General features: G+C 44.4%; 1 protein-coding gene across 1 annotated transcript in view; it reads left to right on the top strand.

Annotated features, from left to right (window-relative positions):
• LOC135369006 (LIM domain transcription factor LMO4-like) overlaps positions 1-15,000 on the top strand; it is a 77,947-nt gene that overhangs the window by 22,118 nt on the left and 40,829 nt on the right. Inside the window, exon 2 of the mRNA XM_064602598.1 lies at positions 8,686-8,741. The gene's annotated coding sequence lies outside the window, so the exon portion shown is untranslated. The remainder of the gene's footprint in view (positions 1-8,685; positions 8,742-15,000) is intronic.

Below are 15,000 nucleotides of genomic sequence, written 5' to 3'. Positions count from 1 at the left end.
GATGGTTTGGCCAGGAGGGTGCTGTGCGGTGAAGTTCATTTTTAAGAGTGTGGGTCGAACCTGGGTCGTGCGCCCCCATCAGGGTCACATTACGTAATTGTCACGGGGGCCCGTGTTTCCCACCAACGCAGCACCGATGACGGCATCATCGGACGCCGATGTGATTGGCCCAAACGTTCGTGCTAGTGTGCACACATGTGATGCTTAGCTAAACACGCTCCCCTTATCTCGCACGCGGATGTTGGCTCTTTCCCCCCTGAAGTTGCCCCAGGAGGTTTGGTGAGAGTTGTCGCTAAAATCGGTGTAGTATCCTCCGTACCTCACATAACGTGCCAACACTTCCGGGGTACGTCCTGATCTCAAATACTAGCTGGCTTCTTTTTTTCCTGCCCGTTCTTTAAAGGGGGCCATTCCTTACCAGAGAAAAAAGAAAAGAAAAAAAAAAGTGCCTCTTCCCATTCTTGGTGTGTGTTCTCGTCGGCGAAGGAGGATAAAATCGTGGGAGGGCGTCCTAGATTACCGGAAGAATAAAACTGTGAAGAACGCCCCCCCTCGCACGCGGAAAGAAGTGTTGCCCCACCTGCGGCTCCTGACCGCATTTATTATATCTGCCCCACACAATGCTGGCTGCCCCCTATAGCGTTCCAGTTAGAAATGTATGTATGTTACGGTGTATTCACACGAGCTACCTCCCACGGAATATTCTGGCGGAATAAAAGCAAAGGACAGCGCACTGGGCGGAACATCGCGAGTAGCGAGCTGCGCACGTATAGCAGACGACATCGGCACTGTCGTCTGCTACGAAATATGTTCTCACTGAGCCAGTACAAAAGACATGACGTTGACCGCTTGCGTTCACGTACACTCTTAAAAATGAACTTCACCGCAGAGCACGCTCTTAGCCAACCATCTATTGATATTAGCCAACCATTTGTTGAAAACGGGGGGCGTACGCCCTTTTTGTGACACTTATGCTGTTCATAATTGTCACAAAAAAGCCGTACGCCTCCCGTTTTCAACAAATCAGGGCTGATAAGGATATCATTCGACATGATGGTTGGCTAAGAGCGTGCTATGCGGTGAAGTTCATTTTTAAGAGTGTAGCAGCGCAAAGGTATGACGTTTTTCGCACCTTCCGCTGGAGGCAATTCTGGGACGATGTCGTTCCTCTGGATATGGGGGACATCGTTCGGTTAAAAGATGGAAGTTCATGCTCAACTGGTCAAACTCTTGTCCGGTACTTGACCTCATCAACCTTGATCTGTTGCCAAACACCAGGTGGCGTGCCCTCCGGTTTATGGCGTCATTGAGACAACTATTGAAAGCACTCATTAAAAAAAAAAAAAAAAAAAATCTGTTACATAATCGCTCTATCCCGAAAAAGGCCGAACCTCCGCCTTAACCTCGGACGTTCTATTTACCTTCCCCTAACACCACTTTTTAATAAATCTCGATTCTACCCGATAACCATCCCATATTGATATCGATCCAAGTCTGCTGAAGCTATAAAAAAAAACAGAACTTCACCGCATAGAACGCTGTTCGCCAACCATTGCCACAAATGATAGGGTTATCGCTTCTGATTCGAAGAGAGAGAAGGGGGTACGCCTTTTTGTGTCAATTATCATATACCCAAATTGACACAAAAAGGCGTACGCCCCCCCCCCCCTCTCTGTTCGATTCAGAAACGATAACCCTATCACTCGTGGGCAATGGTTGGCGCACAGCATGCTGTGTGCTGTGCAGTTCCGTTTTGAGAGTGTACACTCTTAAAAATGAACTTCACCGCATAGCACGCTGCTAACCAACCATCATCTCAAATGATATCGTTATCTGCCCCGATTTGTTGAACACGGGGGGGCGTACGCCTTTTTTTGTGACAGTTATGAACAGCATAAGTGTCACAGAAAAGGCATACGCCTCCCGTTGTAAACAAATCAAGGGAGACAACGATATCATTTGAGATGATGGTTGGTTAGCTGCGTGCTATGTGGTGAAGTTAATTTTTAAGAGTGTACAGCAGTAGACAAGAGACACGCGACAGAGAAAAAAGAAAGGAAGAAGCTGGGAGAGCGTGAAATTGGGCAAAGATTTCTAAAAAAACAGCCGATAAAAAAAAAGGGCGGTCGAGGGCGAGCTGTAGATGACGTCACTCGCGCGGAGGTGGGCGTGTCCATACAGCCTCTGCAGGCTGTACGTGATAATGGGGATACAACCTCAACGTCATCACCGTGTGGACCGCGTAAATCTGTAACTTAAAGTTACGACAACCTGTTTTTGTTACTACCACATTAGTACGATGCAGGCTTGAGCTGTTTGGTTTTTATACTTCTTTTCAAATACTTTTTTTTTATGAACTTCACCGCATAGCACGCTCCTAGCCAACCACCATCTCGAATGATATCGTTTCCAACAAATGAGGGCAGAGGACGATATTATTCGAGATGATGGTTGGCTAGGAGCGTGCTATGCGGTGAAGTTCATTTTTAAGAGTGTACCTACCCCCCTCCCACATTATTCGTCCCTCTCCCCTTTTTTTTAAGTGACCTCTCTAACCCTTCCCAGTCGGGCCAATAACAAACACGCACTTTTGGGGTCATCCAATCAACGAGGAGACTCGCCCCGGTCCGCCAATCCGTAGCTAATTAGTTGCCGTGACGTCATATTGTTTGCGATAACGAGCTCCGTCCGCCGATATCCCAATTAAACGGGGCTCAAATGAAGCGCACGGAAAATCAGCTAGAAAAAGACGAAAGAAACGTTTGAGCGGCTTAATTAGTTATGATAATTAGCGTTAATTAGAGTCTTTATTTAGCCTTCTTCCACCTCGTCTGGCAACCCGGAGGGCAATTAACTTTTTTTTTTTCCCTCGTCCTCTTCTATCCTGTTCCATACATATAAATGACGCATATATGAGAGAGAGAGAGAGAGAAGAATCCGCGTCTGCTTCGTTACAGGTCAGTAATCACTTAGGATCTTGTCACGCGCAAAGCCTCTTTCTCTGAGTAGTTACTTCGTAATAGGTTCGACGCTGCAGTTGGAGCGGGATACGCTGAAATTGGAACTAGTGTTGTTCATTAGTAGAACCCTGAGATTAGGGAGAAACGCAGACGACATCTGCCGTGTGCGCATTTCTCCCCGGTCTCAGGGTTCTTGTTTCCTGTATAACCACCAACCAGCTCGTTCGTCATATACAGCCAGCGTTTGATGTGTCGTGTTTTCCCAGCGCGCATCACTGTACGAGAAGTCTGGATGGATAAAAGCTTTGGCGGCTTTCTTATTTTATTTTATTATATATGATTCGGAAGCGTATAGGGCAAAAGAGAAAGTAACACGGGACGAAGCGGATAAATGGCTGTACGGGCAAGTTTTTTTTATTTATTTACATTTATTTCATTCATTTTTATTTCATTTATTTACACTTTATACGCACGACCCGCTTCGTCTCCGAAAGCAAATGTCAGTATGCACGGGGTTTTGCTAGCATGCAATTGTGCACATTGCATAAACTCCATCTTCTTTTCTATGTCAACCGATTTTTAATTGCTAGAATTGCCTGTGTTGAATTTTAAATTGCTAAAACTGCTGAATTTGAACTTTGTTTCGTACCTGTGCGTAGAAAAGAGGACATCACAAACATTCTAAATGCCGGAACATGTACCCGTCGGTCGCTTACGATATCAGTACTCATTTTGGCTGCGAACAAAGAATGAAGGATTGCAGAACGAAGGTTTGCCTGGACCGAACACTGCCGAGTGATCATGCGAACAAAATCGGTACTTCCCACGTTTTATCCGCATCCGATAGGCTCAGTATCTGCCATGTTGATATCCGCAACTGATCCGCATCCTGCGCCTCTACCTAAACGATTAGTCTGACAGGACTTCATCCGAATCCGTAAAACACTCTGCGATTATCCGCTTACATCAGCGGACAGTGCAGGCAGTGTGATGCCTGCTGAAAAACAGTTCCCCCGAAAAAAAAGAAAAAAAAAAGAAACTTGAATGAGTACCGGTGGATTTCCGTGCACATTAAACAACTCTCGGGTGGGTAACATTAATCAACGAAGTGTGATCACTGCTGCGTCGCTCATGATCAAAATACTCTCGCGGTGCCACAGATTGCCATTACATATCCTTCGCTATTCCAGGGCCGTTTGCGCTTCAATTTCTGCGTGTACATACATGGTAGGCAGTAACAAAACAAACAGTCCACATAAAATTATCATCGAGGTATAATCCGTCATTTCACGAGCATTCTCTTAATGAGCGAAGGAGCCGTCGGCGACGAAGAATTTCAAGGGGAATATCTTATGCAGTACTATTCCACCAGGAAAAAAAAAAAGAAAAGAAAGAGAGAATGAAAAAAAAAAAAACTGGCAAAATGCACTAAAGAAAAAGTAGAAAGCTCATTCCCTGGACGGAAGTCGCCATGGTTAGGTGGATTCCTTCTCGTTTTTGCGCCAACCCTAGGGGTAATTATTTGCTCTTTATTTTTACTCGTCGCTGTCGCCATCTGGCGAAAAGGAATGACGCTTAACGATGACCGATCGTCTCGCTAAACGTGTTTTCAATTTTGCCCCGCCCGTCCTCGAGCGGGGGCGAGCATGTAACACGTGTGTGTGTGTGCTATGGAATTTTGATTCATACCAACTATTCGGGTGAAGGAGAGATTTATGACGTCACTAAATGGTATGGAACGTGATTGGCTAAACGTGGATCGAGTGTTCGGGGTTGGAAAACTCGAGGGAACATTATTGGTCCCTGTCTCGTATGCCGATATGGTTCGCGGGCGACGGCTGGATGCGGTAAACAACAACAACAAACTACTTCCTTCTTCGCTTCTTTCTCCACAACTGTTACGGACGGACGGACATTCATGGTTTCGTGGCTTTACGCCGCGAGACAACAATGACCATGAGCGGCGCGCCACGGCGGTCCGTCTGTGAATTAACTTTGCCAACTTTGAGTGTTCCCAATAATAAATATAGTAATATATATATATATATATTTTGAATATAGCATATGTAATAAATAATTCCAGCCAATTTTTTGTAACTTTGTGACGTACGTAAACGGGACGCTACCTGTGATCAGACGTTTAGACCAACTTGATATGTGACATTATTCACGCATATCCCCGAATATATTCGTGGATTCACTAACAAATAAATTTCGAGAACAAAGTCCGGAAGCATTATCTCCAGATTTATTTTTTACCTCAAAACGCCGGTGCACTAGTGACACCTAGGAACCTGATAGCCGACAGCGCCATCTACAATGTATGTGCATTTGACACAAATCTTACTATCCCTCTACAATAACGCTATAAGTTGTACAACTGAATCTCTGAACAAAGCATTCGCGCATTTTACCATACAGTATAGTACATCCCACCTCATCACGTGGTATTTGTGACAGCCATTTAAACGCGAAAAAATGCGATCGTGTATACACAGTGCCCTGTGTTTTAGGGTAAAAACCGTTTTTACACCCCAACTTGCACCATCGTCACTTGGGGTAAAACTCGAAACAACCCGAAAACTAACTCGGCAATACGGGTAATGCCGAATGCTAAGCATCCATTGCCACTGCACATTCAGCATGGCTGTTTCGTATCCTGTGCTAACCAACCTACAGTGCCAGAAGCGCTCTTTTTTTTATATATATTTTCGACCAGAAAAATCTGCTTTTCCACCCGATATCGTCCGATTTTACCATGTTTTACAGCTCGTGAAATAAAACCCGATTTTTACCCACGATTTTAAAAAAACATCAAACCCCGAAAAAAAAAAAAAACACAGTGCCCTATGTATACAATTTGTACACGAGGCTAACTACTGCGATATGCGTGCCCTAAATGCAACCTCCGTACGAGTTTCGAAGCAGAAGCTAAGATAATGTCACTCTTTCATAATTACATTTCCCGCATGGACATGCCACCAGTATGGAAATGAATAAAGTCGTTAACCCTTGCGTCAACTGGAGCCCGCGCCTGCCCGGGTTCACTTCCGCTCGAACGATGCCCAGACGATAAGAGCTGTCCCCGAAGCTTAAATCCGAGGCAGAATACATACTTACTAAAAACCCCCCGCCTAACTCTCCTGTCCAGAATTGCGTTATAATAATTTTCCTGGCCCCGTTTTAATTAGCCAGGATTAAAAGGAATCCTTCCTTCCACCTTTCGCTGTAGTGCCAAGCAAAGTTGCGCCATTCCTTCACTCTCACCCCTTTCCTCACCATATAGACGTACAAACACACACAAGCGCAGAGTTGGAAACTAATTAACGCCCTCTCCCCCTCCTCCTCCTCCTCCTGTGCGAAAACACGTCTTCGGAAAAAGGAGGACGGAAGGGAAGGGGAAACTAAAATGGCCGCTGCCCCGAAAAATCATCGTCGAAAAATTTGTGCGCGTTTCCCCTCCATCCGACGGGCATTTCTTTCTCCTCTCTCTCCCTTCTCTCTCTATCCCCCCCTCGTTCGCTTGTCGGCGTTTGCATCTATTCTTTACTTCCTCCCCCTCTTTCGCCCCCTTTGCTTCTCCTCCCCCTCTTGCCTCCCTCCCCCCCTTTCACCTCCGTGTGTTGTTCACGGAGGAAAATAATAAGGAAGCAAAAAAGATGCGCGCAAACACGCGCGCGCGGGAGAGACTCGTTTGCGAGCGGTACGAGCGAGCAGGCGGATAGACGCGACGACGCACTGCTGACGGCCTCCCCTGCGGTGCGGAAGTGGGGGCGGTCTGGCGCGATCATGGTTGACAACTGAATGTTTGCGCGGCCGTCAACTTTATCGGTATAACACTGTTCTACGAATAGTTCAGTAAACAATATACGTTTGCCTGTGTCCATCTCGCTACCTCGGAGGTGCCTTGGAATCTCTTTCTGAGATGATCATCCGTTATGTGCTCCGTGTTTGTTATCCCGCTGCTGTTGCCGTTTCATGAATTTCATGAACTATCGCGTTTTGATTGAAATATGCAACTGTAGGTTGCTGTACGTCTTGAGGCTTGTATGATGTGCTCTCTAAATGCGCATTAACTGGACTCGGCTTCTAGCACTACATTTGAAGATGGTGTTCCCCATACAACACACGGTATATTTACGGAATAACATTCTGCGGTTTTTCTTGGAACGTGATTGTTTGGGCTGCCTCTTATAGCCTCTACGCCACACTCTATAGCCACTACAACGACTATCAATATTTCGATTTCTTCCGTTTTTCGTTTTTTATCAACTTCGTTGACGAGCAGCGAGCGAACACACCGCTCGTTCCGAAGCCAACAAATACACACATTTCGTAATGCAAAGAGACGCTTTGAACGACACGGAGAATATGCAGATAGTAAACACACGCAATTTTATGACTCCTGCCTTCGGCGGTCTTCGATCGTACAGAAAGCGCCACGGTGGGTAGGTATAATGCGCGTCCCGTGGAAGGAGCGTATTATAGTAATGCATTGGCGATAGCGTTCTAATACCAACTGCGCTTTCGCGCGGTTTTCTATGGGCTGTATTTGTGGAGATTTGTTCCGAAACATAGAGACAAATAACATTAAGTAAGTCATTGGGCAGACCTCACCGTGCAAGAGGTCAGGTTTAAACCTCGGGGCAGGCTGTATTGTCTGTGGTGCTTTCTCTAGGTATTCTTCAGCGCGTTAAAGGTACTATAAAGCAGTCGAGGTCTTATCTATGCAATCAGCATGACGTGAGAGTGCTAGATTCAAAGGTTCAGCACAACAAGTAATATGCGCAGGAGTTTACTTTAAGTATTTTTAATTGGTAAATAAAAACGCAGTCAAGAATGTCGGGGCAACGCCTGGTGGGAAGAAGTCCTCAATTTGTCAGGCAACCCTGTAAACAAGGAGACCGATAAATAGATGGCTTTCCTGTTGGGATTTGCAAATACTATCTTTTGAGAAAATGTAATTCGTGTGAAAGAAAATAAACAAAAGCAGAATTTTTCACTTAGTAGCTAAACGTCTATACCTGGTCCTTGTTTCAGCACCGTGGCGCTGGTATCGTACGTCGCTCTGTTTGGCCCAGAGTCGTGCGCATGAGACATTTTCGCCTCCGTACTTGGCGGGGTTGGCGTTTCGTCGGTCTGCTTCGCCACAGTGTTGCCAGTAGATTTAAATTTGCATTTTTCGGAAGCTATAACATCTATGTGAGAAAATTTTGCGGCATTATACTCCTGAGGACGTACACAATTCAGGGCACACAAAACATGAGGTTGCACCTCGACTGCTTTATGGTACCTTTAAGGCAAATGTCAGCACAGTTCCCTATGAAGTCTGCCCAGGACGTATGGTCACGCTCCCTCCCCCTTTTCCCGAAGAGGTGATACAGAACTGTCATCCACTTGAGACAGCCTTGTACATTTGTACAGGATATAACACAATGCGATACAAAATAGCCGAAACTGAAAGAGGCACCGAAACCCTAAAGTGGGAGACCCTTCAGTTTACGCTTCTGTATTTTATGGGGCAATTCCCCGTGTGTTTTTAGAAAAGGGTACCCAGGTGCTTTCGGTCTCCAAACGGATAAATAAGTCGACACTGCGCATTGCGTAAGACAATGTTTGGATTGTGGGTACCTATTCAAAAGTTCTCTAGTAATATAGCAATAACATGCACGAGACTGTATGTGTTTATGTTATCTATGACATGATTATTTCTCTCTTTCCTCAGGGTAAGCTGGCCTGTGCAGTGGTGAGAGTGCAAGGGAACCCTCTCTGGGATCAGAGGTGAGAGATCCTCCACCCACGGGTTCAACAGACAACCTAATTTATGCCATTGAGATCTTCCATTCACGTCACATATAATTTATACAGTTTTTTTTTAAATCGTTACATAATTTTTACTTAAAAAAGCCATGAGAGCAGCATAAATGCCGTTTTTGAAGTTGAGTTCTACGGCCAGGTTGACCTCCTCGAAGAAACTATGCAACTACGAGATGACTAATTACCTAAAATTCATTAATGAACTCATTAATTCGGAGATTTCGGGCAAAAGCGGGATAGCAGAATGAGAGACTGTCCTAGTTGAAAGCCATTTAACGTTAAAAAAATCCTGAAACACGCACGCGCGTTAAGATATCCATCCCCAAATTTCGATACGCAAATAAGCCGAAACTGAAAAAGCGCGCAAAAAAAAAGCGCATAAAAAAGCGCGCCTGAGAAGCGCATCACCTTCGCCAGCGGAGGCTTATCTGGGCCGGAAAGCTTCTTATCTGCCCTGCAGATAGGCACCTACTCCTATCATCATCATCATCGCTCCAAATCACGTGGCCCTCTGACGTGAAATGAGGGCTGTACACCCTGCGTTCCAGGTCGCCGCGGTTACGGCTCATTTGCATATCAGAATTCGGGGATGGATATCTTAACGCACGTGCGTGTTTCAGGATTTTTTAAACGTGGAATTGATTTCAGCTAGGATAGTCTCTCATTCTGGTACCCCGCTTTTGCTCGAAATCCCCTAATTAAAGAGGTAATGAATGAATTTTAGGTAATTAGTCATCTTGTAGTTGCATACTTTTTTGGAGGGGATGTCAGCCTAGCCGCGGAACTCAACTGCAAGAACGACATCTATGCTGCTCTCATGGCTTTCTAAATAAAAATTATGTAACGGACAAAAAAAAGAACATCCTGTATAGTACTTTCGGAAAGGATCATTCATTTATGTGGCCGAAAAGTTACATCAATTAATTTCTTAATTGTGAGAAATATGAGGCATCTGCCTAACAGCATTGGGTGCGATAAAGAGACGACTGCAAAGCGATTTTTTCCTGCTTTTATATGACAGCATCTATGTAAAGTAACTTAAACGAACTAACTAAGGTAATTCGCCAGAGTGAGCAGCGATAGGGGTGTTATACGGAGTCACCCATGATGTCATCGTTCCCCCTCACGGTAGGCTTCTACGCTTGCGTGAAGAGCGCCAACGACGACGAGAAGTGCAGGGGAGAGGGTATAAAGTCACGTGACGAAGTGTCTGTCCACTCACAAGTCAGCAATTCGTAGACGGGAACGTGTCCACGTGCGCTTCAACCCTGAAATGGTACCCCCTTTCCTTCGGAGAGGGTCGCGCCACTGCAATATGAGAGAAAGAGAGGGAAACGGCAGAGCTGCGCAGACAGCTGACCTACTTGCATAGCGTATTGGAGCGACGCTTCTTTCCGGGAGCCGTGCACAGACGCAACTAAGGGGTGGGTAATAGAAATGGCGTACAAAACCGGCACCGCGAGAAGCCGTAACGCCATGCGTCTCAGCCAATTAGGAAGCGCGCGCGAGATCACGTGCTCACGACTACCAACGGGAATGGCCGGGGCTCTGATGGCAGAGCTTGACGAATGTACGCGTATGCACAAAAGGCTTATATCTGGCCAAGTACGACACGTAGAAAAAAAAAAGAATTTTTTTTTTCAGTACTCTAGCGTGCAATACAGTGTGTGCGTCATGTAACGAACCATATCGATAAAAGTGTCACAACCCATTCAATACCTGTTTACGTAAATTATTATAGAAAATAGCTCTTGCACTGCCATTGTCGTCCACTACTACTATTCGGCTTTTAATGTTTAGAGTATGTGCATGTGCGAATAGGATATAAGGATACATCTCATTTTTTGTTATTCTTTCGGTAATACGAATATAGTGAAGCGAGAAAAAAAAAGCGATACAATTACACGGGCTTAACGTAACAAAATAACAATTTACTTCAACAGACGTTTCGTCCCCTATGCACGAGACATCATCAGTGTGGGCACACACAAGAGAATGACACAATCACAGTGATTGTGTCAATCCCTTGTGTGTGCCCACACTGATTATGCCTCCTGCATAGGGGACGAAACGTTTGTTGAAGTAAATTGTTATTTTGTTACGTCAAGCCGGCGTAATTGTACCGATTTTTTTCTCGCTATGCCTAATCCCGGCTTGTGGAATATTTTTGCATTCGAATAAAGTGAAATTGAGTTCAACTGAATCTTAGGGACGCATGATATCTGGGACCTAATTATATGAAATATTAGGCAATGATGTTTATATTAAAAGCGATAAAAAAACCTCAGTGCGAGGGGACAACGAAAAGGACAAAGGACAGACAAAGGACACTGTACTGGTGTATATGTTGCAGTAAAAGGAGTATTATACAGTGGCATATTACTACACCGAAGTATAATTTTCGCCGACTCGTAACTCTCTGTGTATGTCACTCGCGTGCTAAGCCGTCGCGGTTACGTAATATTCGCTACAAAAAGGAAACGATAAAAAAATACTCCGTCAAGCTTACAGCCAGGTCGTCCTATAGAAACGAAGGCCGGCGATAAAATACTGGCGTAATGTATGGGGAGCGGCCATTATAAGAGTTTCCCGCTAATTGGAGTTAATTTTCCTAATGGCAGTAGCGAGGGGAGAGGGAGATTTTGGGTGAGTCATCCTCTCTATATATATATATATATTTATATACGCAGGAGGTTAAAATATGAGCGGGAAGTGCTTTTCCCTAATTAGCGCACTCGACCTCTATTTTTTTTTTTTTATGTTAAGCAGTTTGTCGAAGGTATTAGACGGAGGTGGCACGGTATACGAGGTTGTGGTAACCCCAACGGTAGTTTCAGATCCGACTTCTACATCTTAAAGGGACAGTCCGCAGCCAACGACTATAGTTTCGAGCGGTTTGCGAATGTCATATAATTATTTTCTCTATATCTGCGATTTTTTTTAAATATTTACCCCAGTTCTACCTGACATATCCGCGTAATTAAAGTTGCAATTTCACTATAAAATGAAACTATGCAGGAGTAGGTCGTCAAAATAGAATTCCTGACGGCGTTTTTGATGGACGCCCCCCTGCGCTGCTTGTTGTGAAAGTAAACTACCTGTCTATAACACGCTAAAAACAGAGCTTCACCGCATAGCACGCTTCTAGCCAATCATCGTCTGGAATGACGACGTCCTCTCCCTTGATTTGATGAAAACGGGGAGCGTATATATAGGCCATTTTTGTGGCTAATTATGAACTACATAATGCCTCAAAAATGGCGTACGCCCCCCGTTTTCAGCAAACCGGGCCAAAGAACGATGTGGTGAAGTTCATTTTCAAGAGTGCAGTAGCGCACAATGAACTACACTCTAAAAACAGAACTTCACCGCATAGCGCACTGTGCGCCAACCATTGCCACGAATGATAGGGTTATCGCTTTTGATTGGAAGACAGAGGGAGGAGTACGCCTTTTTGTGGCAATTTTCATATATCCAAATTGCCACAAAAAGGCGTACGCCTCCCTCTCTCTTCGAATCAGAAGCGATAATCCTATCATTCGTGGCAACGGTTGGTGTACAGTGTGCTATGCGGTGAAGTTCTGTTTTTAGAGTGTACGGATGTGATTCCTCAAAAGAAAGCAATTATTGTTGAATTGAATTGAATTTTATTTCATACATGGTGTGAGAAACTATGGCAAAAAAAACAAGTGGTTTCTGGGTCATTTCTCTCCTTCGCCGCATGGGAAACGTTAAATTTCTTCAAGACGGCTTCAGTCATTCCCCCACATACACCATATTCCTACACTCTTAAAAATGAACTTCACCGCATAGCACGCTCCTAGCCAACCATCATCTCGAATGATATCGTTATCTGCCCTGATTTGATTAAAACGGGGGGCGTACGCCTTTTCTGTGACAATTATGAACAGCATAAGTGTTACAGAAAAGGCGTACGCCTCTCGTTTTCAACAAATCAGGGCAGATAACGATATCATTCGAGATGATGGTTGGCTAGGAGCGTGCTATGCGGTGAAGTTCATTTTTAAGAGTGTATATGAAGCAACCCTGTTCGCATAATACGACACCGCGTAATATCGTGCCACTTACTGGAACAGTTGGCCATCATTGCGTATGCGTGCACCTCAATTTGCCTAATCTATTAAATACCACGGTCCCCATAAAAATATTGCTGGTATAGAAAAAAAAAAAGGAAAACGACAGCTCCTGCTCGACACAAGTATTCAAACAAGCAAAGGTCGAAAGGTTGCCAGCATGTTGGGTTATTGAGCCGTTCTCCCCCAAAGACGGATCTATCCGCATATAGTTCATTAGCAGGATGGACCCAATTAAATTAATATTAGAGGCGGCGCTGCGCACAATTTGCCAAATGGTTTTCTCCGTGGGGGATGTGTGTGGATAGGAGATATTTCCTCGTTGAAACAGATACCGGCCCTAATAGTGGCACGCTACAATCGAGCTTCACTATCTCTTGTCCTCGTTGTTTTGTTCTTTATTGCTCTTTTACTGCTACGAAAAAAAAAAAAAAAAAAAGAAGAAGAACATTCCGCGAATGAACGCGAAATATATTTTTTTTTTCTTTTTTATTTTTAAGGTTTGAATTCTACCTTCCGATTGGCCGGAAAGTTGGCGCGGCGAAAATTGATGGATGGCAGCGATAATGATCGGGGCGGTTTATTTCGAAGTATTCCTATTATCAGACTCATGATTGTAGATTTCTCTTTCTAAATATAGCTCGTCACGATGTAAAAAAAAAAAAAAAACAGAAAAGGGATTGCGGTTGAAAAGAGCAGCCACATAGTGATTCTCGCGTGGCTATCGTGGATTATCATTATATACCTATCACTATCGCTAATTCAATGAGTACCGACGACAACACTGTATCGAATCGACACTGTTATATTATAAGGTGCTGCTTACCCTACTGATAAGGTACCGTTATTGTATGATGCTGCAGTAGCTATACTTTACAGTTGGAAAGTGGTGCATAAATTTAGACTCTCTGTACTGCACTGCTGCTGTGATGCATACTCAGTGAACTACGCTTTCGTACACTATACCATACTGCAATGCCACATACTGTACTAAGTACAGTCAAACTCCTTTATAGCGAACACCTTTTTAACGAAAATACCACTACAGCAAATTTTTTTTTTTGCGGTCCCGCTGGAGCCTATAGGTCCAATAATGGACATCCTTTTTAACGAAAATACCTTTATTGCGAATTTTTTTTGCTGTCCCCTGAGCTTCGTTGTAAAGGAGTTTGACTGTAGTACATTTAACTATCACAGGCGCAAAAGTCCAACGACAACAGATGCATGAAAATGCCTTATATGGGTATATCAAAAGCTGACCATTCTGGAGCGGGGAAACGTCAAGGGCATGAAAAAAAAAAAAAAAAAAAAAAGCAGAAAGAAGAAGAAGGAAAAAAAAACTGAAAAGAGGAACAGGTCAACTACTTATGTTAAGTACAGGGAACGGGTATATTTTCGAGACGTCAAGCACACGTATACCGTTGTCGGTGGCCCAATTATCTTTATTTTTGCTTTATTGATGTCAGCTATTGTTCAATCGTAGTCTGTAATCTAATCGCCGCGCGGTGGCCTTGTCCCGTTTAATTCCGGTCCACATTCTGTCGCTGCATGCGTGTTTGCAACAGACCCTTTTTCCGGCCTTGCCAGGAAGAGATATGCGGTGGCTCAACTTCAAATTGCACAATAACCCTCTCGCAGTATAGGTTGCACTAAAATTAGCGGCTACGCGTCGAAGGAGTCAGCGTAGTGAGCGACAGTTTACGCGTAAATTTAGGACGACGGCAGCAGTGCTACACTCTTAAAAAAAAAGGGGGTGTACTTCAGCTCCTTTTTCTTGCCACATATATCACTCCCTTTTACGCCTCAATTACTCCCAAAAAGGAGTCTCCTCACTTGCTTTAGGGAGTGGGGTTACGCTTTAACTCCCTACGCTAATGGGTAGGGAGTAAAGGGGTAATTTTACTCTCTTGTGGGAGTACAATTACTCTCAAAAAAGGCGTCTCCTCACTTCCATAAGGGAATAACATTACTCCCATACTCCCTACAGGAGAGTAATATAGTACTCTCCAGCAGGGAGTTAGAGCGTAACCCCACTCCCTAAAGCAAGTGGGGAGACTCCTTTTTGGGAGTAATTGAGGAGTAAAAGGGTACACTGTATAAACGTGAAGGGGAAACTGTAGACGAGTAGA

This window comes from Ornithodoros turicata, chromosome 9 (genome assembly GCF_037126465.1).
Source record: "Ornithodoros turicata isolate Travis chromosome 9, ASM3712646v1, whole genome shotgun sequence".
Taxonomy (NCBI): domain Eukaryota; kingdom Metazoa; phylum Arthropoda; class Arachnida; order Ixodida; family Argasidae; genus Ornithodoros; species Ornithodoros turicata.
The sequence above is the reverse complement of the archived record's forward strand: the minus strand, read 5'-3'. Positions and strand labels throughout refer to the sequence as shown.